Genomic DNA, 15,449 nt, shown 5'->3' with positions numbered 1-15,449 from the left:
GTTAATTGTTCTCACCATGTCAGGATTGGCATTTTTGTTCTGTGTCATGAATATCTGACAATCATCAGCTTGAGTCACCCACCACCCATGACATTTTCTCCTTCTCTTCACATACTATTGTAAAAAAAAAAGTTTCCTTCTTATTTCGTTGATTAATACATCACCCTGCTTTAAAAATCCCCTCTGCCACTTCCCAAGCTCAGCTTCAGTTTTGTTTTAGAACCCCAGTGATGGGAGCTTGCCAAGAAATTTGGGAGAAAATTGTACAAAGTAAAAAAACACACAAAATTTAACAAAGGTGTTTCTTTTAAATGTGAGAAATGGAGGCACAAAATGAAGAAGCAAGTCCTCTAAGATTACATCGTTTGAAGTAATATTGGCAAAAGAAATCAGGCCGCTGACTTCGAGTTTTTTAACATAAACAACAGAAATGTATTTCACATATTTCTGGAGGCTGAAAATTCAAGATCAGGGAGGCAGCCTACTCAGGTTCTGGGGAGAGCCCTCTTCCCGGTTGTAGATGGCCAACTTCCTGTACTCCCACGCAGCAGAAAGAGAGAGACCTCTAGGCTCTTCATTGCCTTGTAAGGGCACTAATTCATCAAGAGGACTTAACCCCCTATGACCTCATCCAAACCTAATTTCCTCCCAAAGGTCCCACCTGAAAATATCACCACGCTTGGGATCAGGCTTTAACATAAAAATTTAGATGGGCAGCAGAGGCCAAACACTCAATACATAGCAATTTGTTTCATTTAAGTTCTTCATTTTTATGCTTGAATTTTTAAAAACTTTTCTGGATACGTAAAATGTTTAGAATTGAATCATATTTCTAAATATTTTTTGTTTAAATCGAGAGTAGTCACCTTAATATTCAACAAGTGCCACTTTATATATTTTAACCCTCAGTCAGTAGACTCTCTTATTTTTCTCAAAACCTCATAGGCACTATTGTACCAGATTGGAAGAGTCCATTCTATGACTACTAGTTAGACGTTCTTTTAATCCTGACTCTGATTTTCAACTAGACAAGTTTCAGGTGGCACAGAGCATTCCTGAAAAATAGATGGGGATAAGGCTGTTCAAGAGGTTGATTCAGATTGTTTGTAGTCTTTACAGCTTTGTTAGAGAACCCAGATTATATTCTGTAGTCAGTGGGAAACCGAGAGATTTTGAAGCTGGCAGATATTCCCACCCTGTAACATAAGAGGATTAATCTGGCCCTAAAACAGAGGTAGAAAGACTGGAGACAAGGATGCCTACAGGGTGTGGCTTATTCAAGGCCTAGGATAGGGACTAGAATTAGTACTGTGATGTTTTACTTACTCATCCCAATTAAATTAAGAGATGAGTTTAACTGACAGTGGAAATTAACACTGAGTTCCCACTGTAAATAATGGACAGGCTTGGGGGAAAATGTTATCTTTCCAGAGAAAGCTGAACTCACACTACTGGGAAGTTCAAAATGAAATAGACAACTTATTTCCTGAGCAATCAAGATGTGACATGCACTTCCATGAGGGGACCTGTTCCCCAGGGCAGAGGCTTGCTTTGTCTGTGCCCAGAAGATGTGATGCTTGGTTTACACAATGTGCCAACTTGTGATTCTAACAAAGGCCACTTGGTGATGCCGAGCTTTTGAGATGAGCACACATATCGAGGCCACTTCTTCAGTAATGAGTTACTTCTTTTGTATTCCTTGCCAACACCTTTTCTTAAAACTATTTGGCCCATTACCCGGGGGAAAAACACCCCCTTTACTTTGTCTCCCTAAACATTTCATCAGATTGACTTTCTGTTGTTGTTAAACAGAAAGAGATGAATTAAAGCAGGTCTTTAAACTGATGAAAATTATTGGCATGAAGCAAGTTAAACATTTATGGTTGTATGGGAAGAATCATGAGCAAGGGTATTAATAGAAATTCAAACCAGCCACCAACTCATATTTGGGTGCTTTTGTTAATAAAAATAAGATTGCTTCTTTGGTGTCTTCCCAAGGCCAACTCTCAAAAGATGATCATTATTTACAAAAGGGGGAGAGAGAGAGAGAGAGAAGTACAGAGTATTTCCTAAAAGGTAAAGAAAACAAAGTTGTATGGAAACAGAAAGAGGCTCAGTGACTGTAGGTGCACAGGCATTTCTGGGAAGGACTGGATGATAAACGCACAAGGTCTGTCTGTGGTGCCACATGAGTAACCTATATTAAGCAGGCATCCTACTGTAGAAGAGACAAGGTTTCGTTTGAAATTGGGAGAGGGGGGCTTAAGTCCCTAAATTTGGATTACCTGCATGATTCTGAGCTAATCACCTCTCCTCTCAAACTTCACTTCTCCAACTTTATTTTTTTTAATATTAAATTTTATTTAGTTACTTTTCAAGTACATTTTTTTTATCTATTTCTCCCATCCCACCCCACCCCCCCGCCTGGTCTCCCCCCCCCCAGTCCTCATCTCTGTGTCTTTCATACTTGTTCCTCAAAATCCCTCCCCCTTTTCCCCTTAAGTTCCCTTCCCTCTCCCCTCTGGTGGCTGCCCACTTGTTCTCTATTTCAGTGTCTTTGTTTTTGTTCTGTTTGCTTGTTTGTTTGTTTTATTCTTTAGCTTCCTGTCAAAGGTGAGATCATATGGTATTTGTCCTTCAATGCCTGGCCTATTTCACTCAGCATAATGCTTTCCAGTTCCATCCATGTTGTTGCAAAAGGTAGTAGCTCCTTCTTTCTCTCTGCTGCATAGAATTCCATTGTGTATATGTACCACAATTTTTTGATCCATTCATTTACTGATGGGCACCTAGGTTGCTTCCAATTCTTGGCTATTGTAAATTGTGCTGCTATGAACATTGTGGTGCATAGGTTCTTTGAAATTGATGTTTTAGGATTCTTGGGGTATAATCCTAGCAGTGGAATTGCTGGGTCAAAAGGCAGGTCAATTTTTATTTTTCTGAGAAAATTCCATACTGTTTTCCATAATGGTTGTACCAGTCTGCAATCCCACCAACAGTGAACTAAGGTCCCCTTTTCCCCACACCCTCTCCAACATTTGTTGTTTGTTGCTTTGTCTATTATAGCCATCCTGACTGGTGTAAAGTGGTATCTCATTGTGGTTTTAATTTGCATCTCTCTGATAGCTAACGATATTGAGCATCTCTTCATGTGTCTCTGGATATTCTGTATGTCCTCTTTAGAGAAGTGTCTGTTCAAGTCCTTTTCCCATTTTTTAATTGGGTTCGATGTCTTCCTAGAGTGGAGTCGTGTAAGTACTTCTCCAACTTTAAAATGGAAGGATAGGACTTATTTGAGTTAATGTCCTTTTCACTTTCACTTTATTGTGATTCCTTGTGTCAAACCCAGGACATTTAACCTTTAACCTATGGAAGGAAGAACCAGCTTTGTGGGCCATAGAGAAGTTAGGGGCAGGCTTGCTGAGTAGGGATATACTGCAAATGCGACTCCATGACTGCCTATCAGAAAGAAAGAGACAGGTTTGCCATTTGGGGTAAGATGCATTTGTTAAGAAACTATTTTTTTCTGGTTAATGGAGTTTTTCAGAAGGAAATAAATGATTTGGGTCTATTAACAAAGCAGGAGCAACAGCCGCACATTTTTGAGAGCCCCATTAAATGGGTTCTGTTTCTTGCACTGTCTCTGCTCATTTGGGTGAGAACTGAAGTGCACATTAAAAGGCTGAATTATGTGAAGGGCTAAATGAACCAATTAATTCTTTTTCTCCAATACAGTGGCAATGCCAAGCAGAATGCAGAGGAGCCTGAAGTTGACCCTCACATATCTCTTATTTTGACTTTCTCCAAAAGGCAAAAAATCCATGTCCCCGCTCACCTCTAGAGTCAGAGCTATATAGTTATGTAAAGTAAAGGGGCTTCAATGATAAGATATAATTACATTTTAATGAAGTAGCAGTCACACTGAATATATGACTTTCTCCAAGTCCCTGATCTTTGGCCTAGCATTGGTCTTTAATATTTTCCTTTAATACCACATAACTTGAATACCACATAAAAAGTTTCAGTATAAACTTTAAAGTTTATACTTTCATCTCTAAAGACATTGATATATTCCTACATTTCTTGACAATTTTTCATGAATTTATGAGAAAGTACTAAAGTATATGGTTTGCATTATACCCACAAGTTTTGGATTCAAGCTGAGCTGATGTGTAATAGCAACTTTGTGACCTTGAACAGTTACTTTAAAAAAAAATACTGAAATTTAGAGAGAGGGAATGAGAGAGACAGACAGAAACAGAGACAGGGACAGAAAAACATCAATTTGTTGATTCTTATATGGGCCCAGGCTGGGGATCAAACCTGCAACCTTGGCATATTGGGGCACACTAACTGAGTTACTCTGCTGGGGCCCTTGAACAAGTTACTTAACATCTCTGAGCTTTGGTCTCCTCATCTTGAGAACAGTACAATAATAAACCTTCCTTAGAGGGTTGCTGTGATTACTGCCTAAGATAATTCATTTCAAATAATTAACAAAATGTCAAGTACATAGTAAACACTCAGGCAATAGAAGCTGTCATTATTTTCTTCCCCATTCTTGGGACTACATAATGGCATGGTTTCCTCGTGGTATGCAATAATAAATAATTAATCTTGAAGACAATAGGAATATCCCCGGGATGAAAGAAGCCATACAGCTGATAGAGGTATTTTGCTATGTGTTACTTTACCAGGGTTCTCTACTCTTCTTTCTCCTTGTGCTCATGAAGAGTCAAATTCTTGCAGAGGCACAATGGGCCATGATCCCTGATGACCCAGGCAGAGAACAACAGGGTGTGTCCCACTGCTCAACTCCCAACTCTTTCCTTTGCAGCCAGACACTGAAGCATCTCCTACCTCATTCACTTCTGAAACTGGAAAAATACAGCACCTTTCTCATAGAGTAATTGTGAGGAAAAATGAGTTCATGTACATATCTTGTTAAAATAAACAAAAACAAATGTTTTATATAATGCAAACTATATTCCAGAAGCTCTTCTATTTGTTTATAATACTTATTTAATTATCATAACAATATGGGTGTCCTGGGGTTGTCTCATTCTGGATCATGGGAGTTAATTGTTCAATACTCAAAGATTTTGTGAGCTATTTGTTGGTAACTTCTAATAGGCATTGTTATGACTCTTTACACCATGGAAGTTGGCAGACATGACACCAAACCAACCTGTAAAGCAAGCACTGTTATTATCCACCCTATTTTTCAGCTAAGATACTGCAAAAATAGGCAGCTTGTTCAAAAGCCATGGTAATTGCTAGAGCTGATATTCAAACCCATGCTGTCTGAATTCTAAGTTTATGAACTTGAACTCTGTATTATGAAGCTTTGCACTTTACACGTAAGTGCTCAATAATGTTAACTATTAACATTGAGAAAGCATTTCCCTCACTGCTTTTTCTCTCATCCCCCACATTTCTCACATAACCTCAGGTGTTGACCTTGGGTGTGCAGAAAGGAACTACAATGACTACTACTGCTATTACTACTACTACTTATTATTATTATTATTATTACTATTCCCATAACACATTGAAATAATCAGAAGGAACTACAGAGTTGGATCAAGTATCTTTGGTATGCACGGGTTTCAGTGTACGAGGTGATACAGCTGTGTACATAGTTGTCTGAGGTGTTGGGAGCAGGGGTGAACATACTATTTGCATGAATGCCCCCTTACCTGCTGCACAGGAAAAGAAGTCTATCAGGAGCAAGGGTGACTGTGATAGAGGGCCTCTACCTCCCCTCCTTTCATCTCTGCAGAAGGTCGCTGTGTCTAAGCTCCCAGAAATACAATGTTCCAGAAAACTGTCATTTTTTTCTTGAATTCACACCAATTAATTGCAGTTTTGGATTGAAATGGGCTGCTGGTGAGCTGGTGGGGTTGGGGGCACCTATGGGAAAATCAACATGCTAAGTCTGTTTCTTCATGAGTAAAATGTGAATAGCGATAATACCTATTTACCTGACTTGAGGTGATACCTGAAGCTGATAATTCAATGTTAAGACTCCTAAACTAGGAAGTAATAGACAAATACCAAGGCAGTGCTGTTAGCAGAGACCGTGGATGCTACACTCCCATGGAAGTCTGCACTCTCTTTCTGGTGTCAAGAATCAGATACAATATTAGCAATAGTCACTGAGAACTTATGTGCCAGACATTGCAAAGAGCTGGGGACTTAGAGATGTCCCACAAGTACCCTTGGCTTTAAGGTACTTAGAGACTGTAAAGCAAAATAATTACATATAGATAACTTTAATAGATACTTGAGCAACTCAGAATGTGGAATGAGTCATTCTTCTGTAAAGTGTTAGGTGTTATCAAAGAGGAAGAGACAGAGGACTCACGGTCACAGATAATGAGGGGGATTGACTGTGGGAGTGGGGGGAACAGGGCTGGGGTGATCAACGAGGGAAAAGGCAGGACAATTGTAACTGAACAATAATACAATTTTTAAAAAGTGCCTAATATAGAAGGTAATATGGGCATTCTACATAAAGACTACCTAAGCCTAAATCCAGAAAGTTAAAAGAGCCAAGCTCATAGAGGGAGGCAATCTGGCATGAGTAATAGACTGTACAGTTCTGGCTGGAGCCATAAAATGGCTCACTTTGAACTTCTGACCCCACATCACATTATCTCTGAATTTCACCTTGCCTTATTAAGGATGTTCTTTTTATTTCCAAAGTATGAAAAGATAGGCATATTTAAGATCTGGTAATACCAAGTTTTTATATACAGTGAAGCCTTTAATTTGCTCTCTGTATTTTCTAATAACATAATGCATGTATACATCCTTACTATTAAAATATTCAAGCATTCACAATACGAAGAAAACACGAAAATCTCTACATCATCCTCACAGTGAGTTGATCCCAATAAGAAATGGGCTAAGGTTAACCCATTCTCCCACAGCTGTTCAGACTCGGGCACATATCTGTAGGCACTTTGGACCTATACATGGCTCTCTCTTAGCTTTCATCTCTTGCATTTCTTAAATACATTTTCTACAACTTGCTTTTTTTACTTAAGCAATTTATATTGTGATATATTTAAATAGCAAAGGCAGGTGTATATTACAGTCTTCAGATATTATTTTATTATCGTCATCATTAGAAAAATATCACATAAACACATCAAGACATTAAGATGGTACCCCCAAAAGTCTAATATTAAAGTGAGTCTCTTTTCTAACTTTTTCCCAACTTCACACTTTCCAATGTAACTATTATTCATAATTGTTTCTTCAAAAATTTTTCAATTAGTATACATATTTCTGTAGCTATCTATCTACATGTATATATGTGTGTATGGATAAAATATTATACACCTATATAAATTTTAGTCAAATAAGAGAATTATAGACAGACTGTGCTGTATCGTGCCTTTTAAAAAAAACTAAGAAATAGAACTCAGAGATTTTTAGCTATCACTTCACATATGTAACAATATTTGTTTTAATGGTTAATAGTATTCTCATAATATGGTTGCCAAATACTCTGTTTAACTAGTCTCCTGTTGATAAATTTAAGTTAACTCTTGATTTCTTTCTATCACAGATATTACTGAATTATGTACCCCTCTATACATAAAACATTCTTAGGCAAATTTGTCATTCATATATATATATGCATAAATACATATATATACACACATATATATACACATATAAATACATATATGCCACATTCTATTCATATGCATTTCTAGCAATAGCGAGCCAGCCTATCTCTGCATTCTTTACCTCTGTAGCAGGTACTCTTTCTTTCAAAGACCATTTCATGAACACCAATCAAGTTTCAGGCACTCTTCTAGGGAAACTATGGAGTGGCAACTAAGAAAGATATTACTGCTAAATTTATGGAGCTCACATGATAATTGACAAAATGTAGATAATAAAGAGAAGTATGTGTTCCACCTGTAACTGACTCTGAGCAGTCACTGCCTTTGGCAGGGGGTATGGAAAAGGGTAAAGGGAGTCAGATACATGGTGGCAGAATGAGAACTTGAAATCTATAGAACTGTATTAACCATGTCACCCCAAAAATTGTAATAAGCTTTAAAAAATAACTACATAAATGGAGATAGATAAAAGGATAGATGGTGGATGAATGGGTGGAAGTCACAGGTGAGAGATAGATAGAAAAGGCAAATTATATCATAGAATTACCAATATGCAGCATAGATGGGATAATAAAATACACAATGACTGAGAGGAAGGAGCCACCTTGAATACAACTGTTCTCTCTGAAAACGTGCCTTTAACTACAGCTATAACTTAAAATAAAATTACAAAATTGGTGATAGTCATTGTTTCATTATTTATTTCTTTAAAATAGCCACACTGCATAATTTTTCATAAGTTTTGAACCAATAAAACTTTTTCATAAGTTTTGTTTATTTTTCCATCAAATGGTTGTCTATCTTCTTCATTTCTGTTGAATATTTCACTAACTTATGAAGTATAAGCTTTTACATTTTTAAATGATTAAATTTAATTTTTAAGATACAAATTTGCTCAAAACTTGTATATTAATATATCGTGAATAATACTGAAGGTGTTTCATTTTGCACAATACTATTCTTGAATAACTTTTCAACCATATGGCTTAGACACAGGCAAGCTTTTCTATATTTTCTTTAGAATGATTTAATTATCTTTTTTAAAAATACTAGTAATATAGTCTGTGTCAAAATCCAAAGCATAACGCTGAATTATAATTTTGAAGAAACCCCAGAAAAGACTCTGTATTAAGGGTCAAATATTCACTATGGCTTCTATATTTCCCAGACACAGGGTATATCAATTTACATTTCTTATTACAGTTGAACTTCAGTCTTGCCTCTCATTCAGACAAAGGAAGGATGAGAGATGAAGTGTGATATCAATTGTTATGACTGCCTTTGCTTCTGTCTTTTGACTCCTTTGCTTTGTCTCCTTTCTTAACTCTGCAAGATAAGGCAACAAATTAGTGTAAATTTAAAAGACTTCATAGTTTATATATTGTAAGCGAGGAAATAAATGAGAAACATCACACATTAATGGATTTTTAGGGTTTTCAACAGCTGAATTTCCATTCAACAGCCTTGGGTGTTAGAAAACCAGCAGACAACTCACAATGGAGCCTTGGCAATTTCAAGGTTTCCTGAGTTTGTTTTCTGCTGTGCCTACCACGGAATGTTGTATATCCAACAGGAAGTTATGGATTTGTGAGTTGATCCCTGCTAGTACCCTCAAGCTTCAAATCTCCCATGACAAATAAGTTACCATATGGGCTGAAATTTTGGCTTTTGAATTTTAGTTTGTTTTCTTCCTTTACTCCTCAGAATTTATGAATGAGAAATCTTATGTACCTGTAGTGAAGTGGAACCAGAATAAACAGACCTGAGGAATATCTCTACTATGCAGGGATATTATGATATTACACAGGCTTGGTTAGCTTCTTTGACCCACAAATTCTAAAATTATAGATCATAAAATTTTTGTAAAATAATAGCAAAATTCTTATATTATGACATTGGGAGAATTAAAGGAGAGTTGCCATGTGCGCATCAGCATACCTGCACATAGTATGCAATCAAAAGGAATCGATAAGAAATGTGTGTGCTTCTGTGTGTTGCATCTTGTGTCCTTCTTCGCTAAATGTCTCCTTTCTTATACTACATGGCCGAACACTTTCTGGACATACTTCAGCCATTTAATATGAAGAATAGAGGCATTTATTGAAGAAGACAAAGAAACATTGTACATAGGAAAGTGACACCTCAGTCCCCTTCAAAGTAGGCACCTTGGGACCACACAGTTCTCCCAGTCACTATCAGCTGCCCTTTCATATTTATCCTGAATCTCATCAGTGGTCTAAAATCTTTTCCCTACCAAAGGTGATTTTAGTTTTGGGAAAAGCCAGAAGCTGCAGGGCACAAAATCTGGGCTGTGGAGGAGCTGAGTCACCTGGATGATTTAATATTTTGCCCAAAAACTCTGCATGATACATGATGCATGAGTAGGCACATTGTCACGATGAAGCTGCCAATCACCAGTTGTGCATAGCTGTGGCCTTCTGAATCATCCAAATAGTTTCTATGGAGGAATATTCAAGCTTAATGCAAAATTTGATGCAGATTTTTTGCTCTACTTGCTCAGTCATTTTGAATGGGATGGCCACGCAGTGCGCATGCTCACTCAACAGCATCAACTATCCTCCACTGGCTAGTACAGTGAAGTGCTCATTGTTCATATACGTCCAGTCCATTCCAGTCCACTCTCCTTGGCTGCCAGGTTATAACAATGTCAAACAAGCTATTCTCGACATACTAACAATGGTTGTATTTGGGGGGACAGACCCTGTATATCCTTCCAATTGTTTCTACATCCCTATCCTAATTTACTTCACCCCTAATACACAGACATTCTTATTCACATTGTATTTAGAAGAGAGCAGTTTTCAACAATGTAGATGAGTGAAAGTAGGTGTATGAGTACATCCTAACTCAACTATTATTTTCCCATTTTCTCTGTTTCTTGTAGGAGTATAATGCAAACATTACTAACAAACATTTGACCTCTCTACTGGTTCAAGGGTGAAGTTCTCATGTTTCATTGATGGGAGCAAAAGAGAAATCAGAGTTCCAGGTGCATAATTTCTTTCACCTATTAGTTTGTAGCTTGAAAAATAGTATGTAAGATAGAAATAACCAAGTGCCTTGGCAGGATGGGAAGGAGGATGATGTGTAGAGTTATTTAGAATAAAATAGAGCAATAGAAAATATAAACTATTTTAAGAAGAGTGTTTCTCAGGTAAAATGTGTAGTTATTCATTTTATAACACTATAAGGGAGAGTGACAAAAGCCATATACACTTGCAATCTTTAGATTTTTACTCTATTGGAACTATTTTTGTCAAATTTCCAAGTAAATGCCAGTTTTCTTTTAGGTCAAAGTATTGAAATCACCCTTCAATTTTATAACTGTCTTAAAACATAAAGATATCTATTACTATTGCTCTTTAGAAAAAGTTTACAAATCGCAGGAGAAAAATTAATAGAATTATAACTGAGCTGGCCACCTACTATGCTTCCAGTATTACAGGTCATTTTTAATAGTAAATATAAACTTTCTGACAAAACCATCCTGTATCACTGATGATTTCATTTATGTTGGGGCCTGCAATTCAAGAAAAAAAGATTCCACAAACTAAAAGTGTTTAATCAGTACAATGAAAAAACCCATTGTGTACTTATTACACACAAGATGCTGCTCTAAGCACCTGGGAGTAAGGCAGAGAATAATATGGTCAAGGTAATGGCCCTGCCAGACTTGTATTCTAAATGCTACAAATTTTAAATCACATTAATTCACTTGACATCCCCATGAAGTAGGCTGATTTTTTTTCTCATTAAGAGATTAAAAAATGGCCCATGTACATGAAGCACTTTTTTGGAGGTGAAGGTGTTTTTTATTTTAAAACCCATGCTATTTTCATTACATCTCCTATTGTGGAAAAATAAGATGGAACAACCACTATAGATTGTCCAAAGAAAATATAGCATAGCTGACACAACCTTCTTCTTTTTTGGCACAAAGAAATTGCTGATGGCAAAGTGGTTCTATCAATCCCGAACCAATCTAAAGTCTCCCACTCCTATAGAGTTAGGTAATACATTCCTGGAAGGACTCCAGTGTGCGAAAACTACTTGTTACACTTGGGCTGTGAAGTGTACCTTCATAAAGAGGAGGAAAAGGTGTGAATGCACCCTCTGGTTCTTTGTAACTGGGTATTCACATTGAAACAAGAAATATGAAAAGGCTGAACACAAGCATCCAGCAAATAGCATTCATCTAGGACATTCTGGAGGCCCCCAAGTGAATGAATGAGTCATAACTCTGCTCTACTGCAAACATGTAACATCAGGAACCTCGTCTATCCTTATAATCTAGTGGCAAGAAATAAGTAGCACCAAGCTTTTTTCTATAAGTCTCCACCAAAATTTACTTTCAATGAAGATAATCTGGAGAAAGTTTAGGTGATATTATTTCCTTAGAGTCATTTTCATTAAAAAAATATTCCTCCAATGGTTTCATCATGAAATAGTATGAAGAGAAGATCCCTGAAGAATGAGATTAGTATGGGTATACAAGTAGAGTGATGTTTCTTATATCCATTTATGTTATGATTTTGATCATATTGGTTGCTGCTTTTGAATTATGTCAGGTTAAAATTTATTTAAAACTATTGTGTTCTGGAAGTGAGTAGCATGTACTCAGCAAAATTCTAGTTCTATAAAATGTTATATAAAAGTAAAAAAAAGAGGAGGAACTTCTACAGTCAATTAAGTTTGATAAATACTTCACATATTATCTCATCTCATGGAGACTCATGAAGCATAAAATCATGTTAAGTTCTCTGAGCTGCCTTATAAAAATGAGATCTGATTAACATATTTTGTTCAATGAATCCAAACTATATTTTACTAGTGAGCTTTTTTTACATCAAATGATTTAATCCCTTTAGAACATATACTTTGGAAACCTGAACTAAATTATTACAATAGAAGAAGTCAAGCTAAGTTTCCGAATAGCCATACATTTGTATTTTCCATATAGTCACTAGTCAAGTTGCACTAGCCTGTTTAAATAGAATTTTTTAAAGCATTTTTAAAAGTACCAATGGCACTAGTAGGTGAAATCATATGGTATTTTTTTCAACACCTGGCTTATTTCACTTAGCATTACCTATAACTAGAAACTAATCAACAAAACAAGTAAGAAAAATGTAATCAGAGACATTGAAATAAAGAACAAACCGACAGTAACCAGAGGGGAGGGAGGAAGGGATAATGGGAGAAAAGGGGAAGGATAGTAAAGGAACATGTATAAAGGACCCGTGGACAAGGCCAAAGAGGGGTAGGATTGAAGATGGGAGGTGGGGGTGGGTGGTACAGGGGAGAGTGTGGGGGGAGAGACAACTGTACTTGAACAACAATAAAATTTTTTAAAATAAATATAAATAAAAATAAAATTAGCAGCACTGGCTGACATGGTATAGTGGATTGAGCGACAGACTGCAAAGCAAAGTTTCGCTGGTTCTATTCCCAGTCATGGCACAAGCTTGGGTTGCAGGCCAGGTCCCCAGTGAGGGGCGTATGAGAGGCAGCCACACATTGATATGTCTCTCCCTTCCTTTCTGTCTCCCTTCCCCTCTCTCTTAAAATAAATAATTAAAGTCTTTAAAAAATAAAAGTATCAATTGCAGAAATATAGAATGAATGTGATATGGTTTAAGGGTAGAAAATATGAAACAGGATTTCCATAGTATGATGAATCATGCAGCAGGTGCAATGTCCAGATTTAGGAAGGTAAAAGTTGTGGGTCACATGCGGATGAGGATATTTAATTCTGGCTGAATGTAAGGATGGTGTGAAACGTAAGTGCTTCTGGGGGAGGAATGCATAAGATGGTGAATGATCTGTAAAGTTTGTCTTGAATGGACAAAATTGGAAGGATCAAAAACTTTGATTTGAGAAGACTTGGGCCGCCTTTTTGTTGCTTTCAAAACTACTTTGAAGACTTTGTAACTCGTATCTCAGCTTTCATTCTTCCCCTAATCCACCCTGGCACAGGAGCTAAATTGATTATTTTCTAATGTTAGTTACATTGTGTCATCTCCCTACTAAAAGTCTTCTAAGATCCACAACCCCTACCATAGACTGTGGAATGTAAGTCTGTCCCCGGTTGTCACTGAACTCAGTCACTAGAAAAACTCAGCCCACACTAGTTTTAACTGAAGTTTCGGAAACTATAAGCACATTTCTATGTGAGTCTTCACTCCTATGATTCCTTTTGTCTGGGGTGTCTCTCTCTGCTTCAGTTACTCAAGTCTTGCTTCGGATATCCCATCCAGGTGAGACTTCCCTGACCAGTCTTCTCCATGTGTCTCCTTTTCCTACTTACTTTACCAAGAACTTGCCATTAACTAATATGATGTTGTACATTGATTTGTTTACTTACTCGCTCCATATTAATAAAAGTAATACTAAATGCTATAATACATAGTATTGTAATTTTAGCTGCATACTATAGTAGAAGATAGTTTACCTATTCGCACAAAGTTTGAATTTCAGTGGCAGTGGGAGGTAGGATGGGGGTCTGACTCACAGTCATTGGGTGGGGGGGGAACCTGATGTCTTTGACCTGTGGCTTTAAAGTTCACCCTGGCATCTTCTAGAGTTAGCAGGCAATACAGAGAGAACAGATGGCATGTGGAAAATATATACAAGCCATACCTGAAAATGGTACACACCACTTCCTTTCCCAATATTTTTGCTACATCTCAGTCCAGTGAATAGCCATCACTTTAGGAAAGACTGAGATACTGTGGCAGGGCTCTGCCTGCAGTCCCCCCGCCCCCAGGCTGCCATGGATGAGAATAAGTCTACCAAGACATGATCTGCTTGGGGAGAAAAGGTGGCCAATCTCTCAAAGAAGAAGGGCCAAGAGCCTTTTCCTCAATGGGCTTTTATTGGGTTCGTTTTGCACAGGAGTAAGGTAAAGCTCATTAATCATTCTCAAAGGATCAACCAATAAATGACAAAGATCTCTGAGGGTTTATTTTGAGTCGGGTCAGATAGCTAAAGAGTTATAAAACTTTGAGGAACAAACTCACTTCTTGCTTGGACCCTTATTTAATTGAAAGAATTCTAAATAAAGCAGGTTTCACAGGATTTTACATATTCTTTCTTAGGCCTGATTGTCCTAGGGAACCAGCCCTTTCCAGCACAGGGCCATACCCACCACCAGCATTGTTTCAGGGTTAAGGCAATGTCTCAGGCTTAAGTCAGGCAGCAAAGAGATTAGGAGACAGAATGAGGACTCAGCTATGTCATAGCAGTGGGGCAGGGATCTGTCACCCCCCCCCCTTTGCTGTAGCCCCCAAGTCATTCTTTGGGGCCTCCGTGTGATTATGTCTGTCTTAGCTCATTCCCCCGTTGGGTAATCTTACTTGTCATTGGCTAACCAATCATGAATTGGAGGCCAGTTATGGATGAAGTTAAAGGGGGTGAAGCGGCACCCCTACCAGGGAAATAAGCTTAGTCTCCCTAGTGGCTTATGGTCCCAAGGTCACTCACTCAGCCTTGGCCATAGGGGTGTTACAGCTTCTGAAACCAGGCAGGGTGGTTCCCAAGAAGATATGCAGTTCAGTTATCTGTTAAGAAGAAAGAATAAGACCCATCACAAGAAAAAGTGTGCAATTAGGTTATGGTGGATGTTAACTAGGCTTACTGTGGTAATCGTTTCACACGTATACATAGATTGAATCATGTTGTACACCTGAAGCTAGTATGTTTTATGTCAATTATTTCTCTAATTAATCAATTTTAAAGAAAAAGGGAGAGTAAAGAAGTTTGGTGAATAATTACATAGGTTTTGTC

At 37.5% G+C, this 15,449-nt stretch overlaps 1 protein-coding gene across 1 annotated transcript in view; it reads left to right on the top strand.

Annotated features, from left to right (window-relative positions):
• LRRC4C (leucine rich repeat containing 4C) overlaps positions 1–15,449 on the top strand; it is a 463,927-nt gene that overhangs the window by 230,469 nt on the left and 218,009 nt on the right. The window lies entirely within an intron of this gene.

Source organism: Artibeus jamaicensis, unplaced genomic scaffold (genome assembly GCF_021234435.1).
Source record: "Artibeus jamaicensis isolate MK-2021 breed Jamaican fruit bat unplaced genomic scaffold, CSHL_Jam_final contig_797, whole genome shotgun sequence".
NCBI classification, from domain to species: Eukaryota; Metazoa; Chordata; class Mammalia; order Chiroptera; family Phyllostomidae; genus Artibeus; species Artibeus jamaicensis.
The sequence above is the reverse complement of the archived record's forward strand: the minus strand, read 5'-3'. Positions and strand labels throughout refer to the sequence as shown.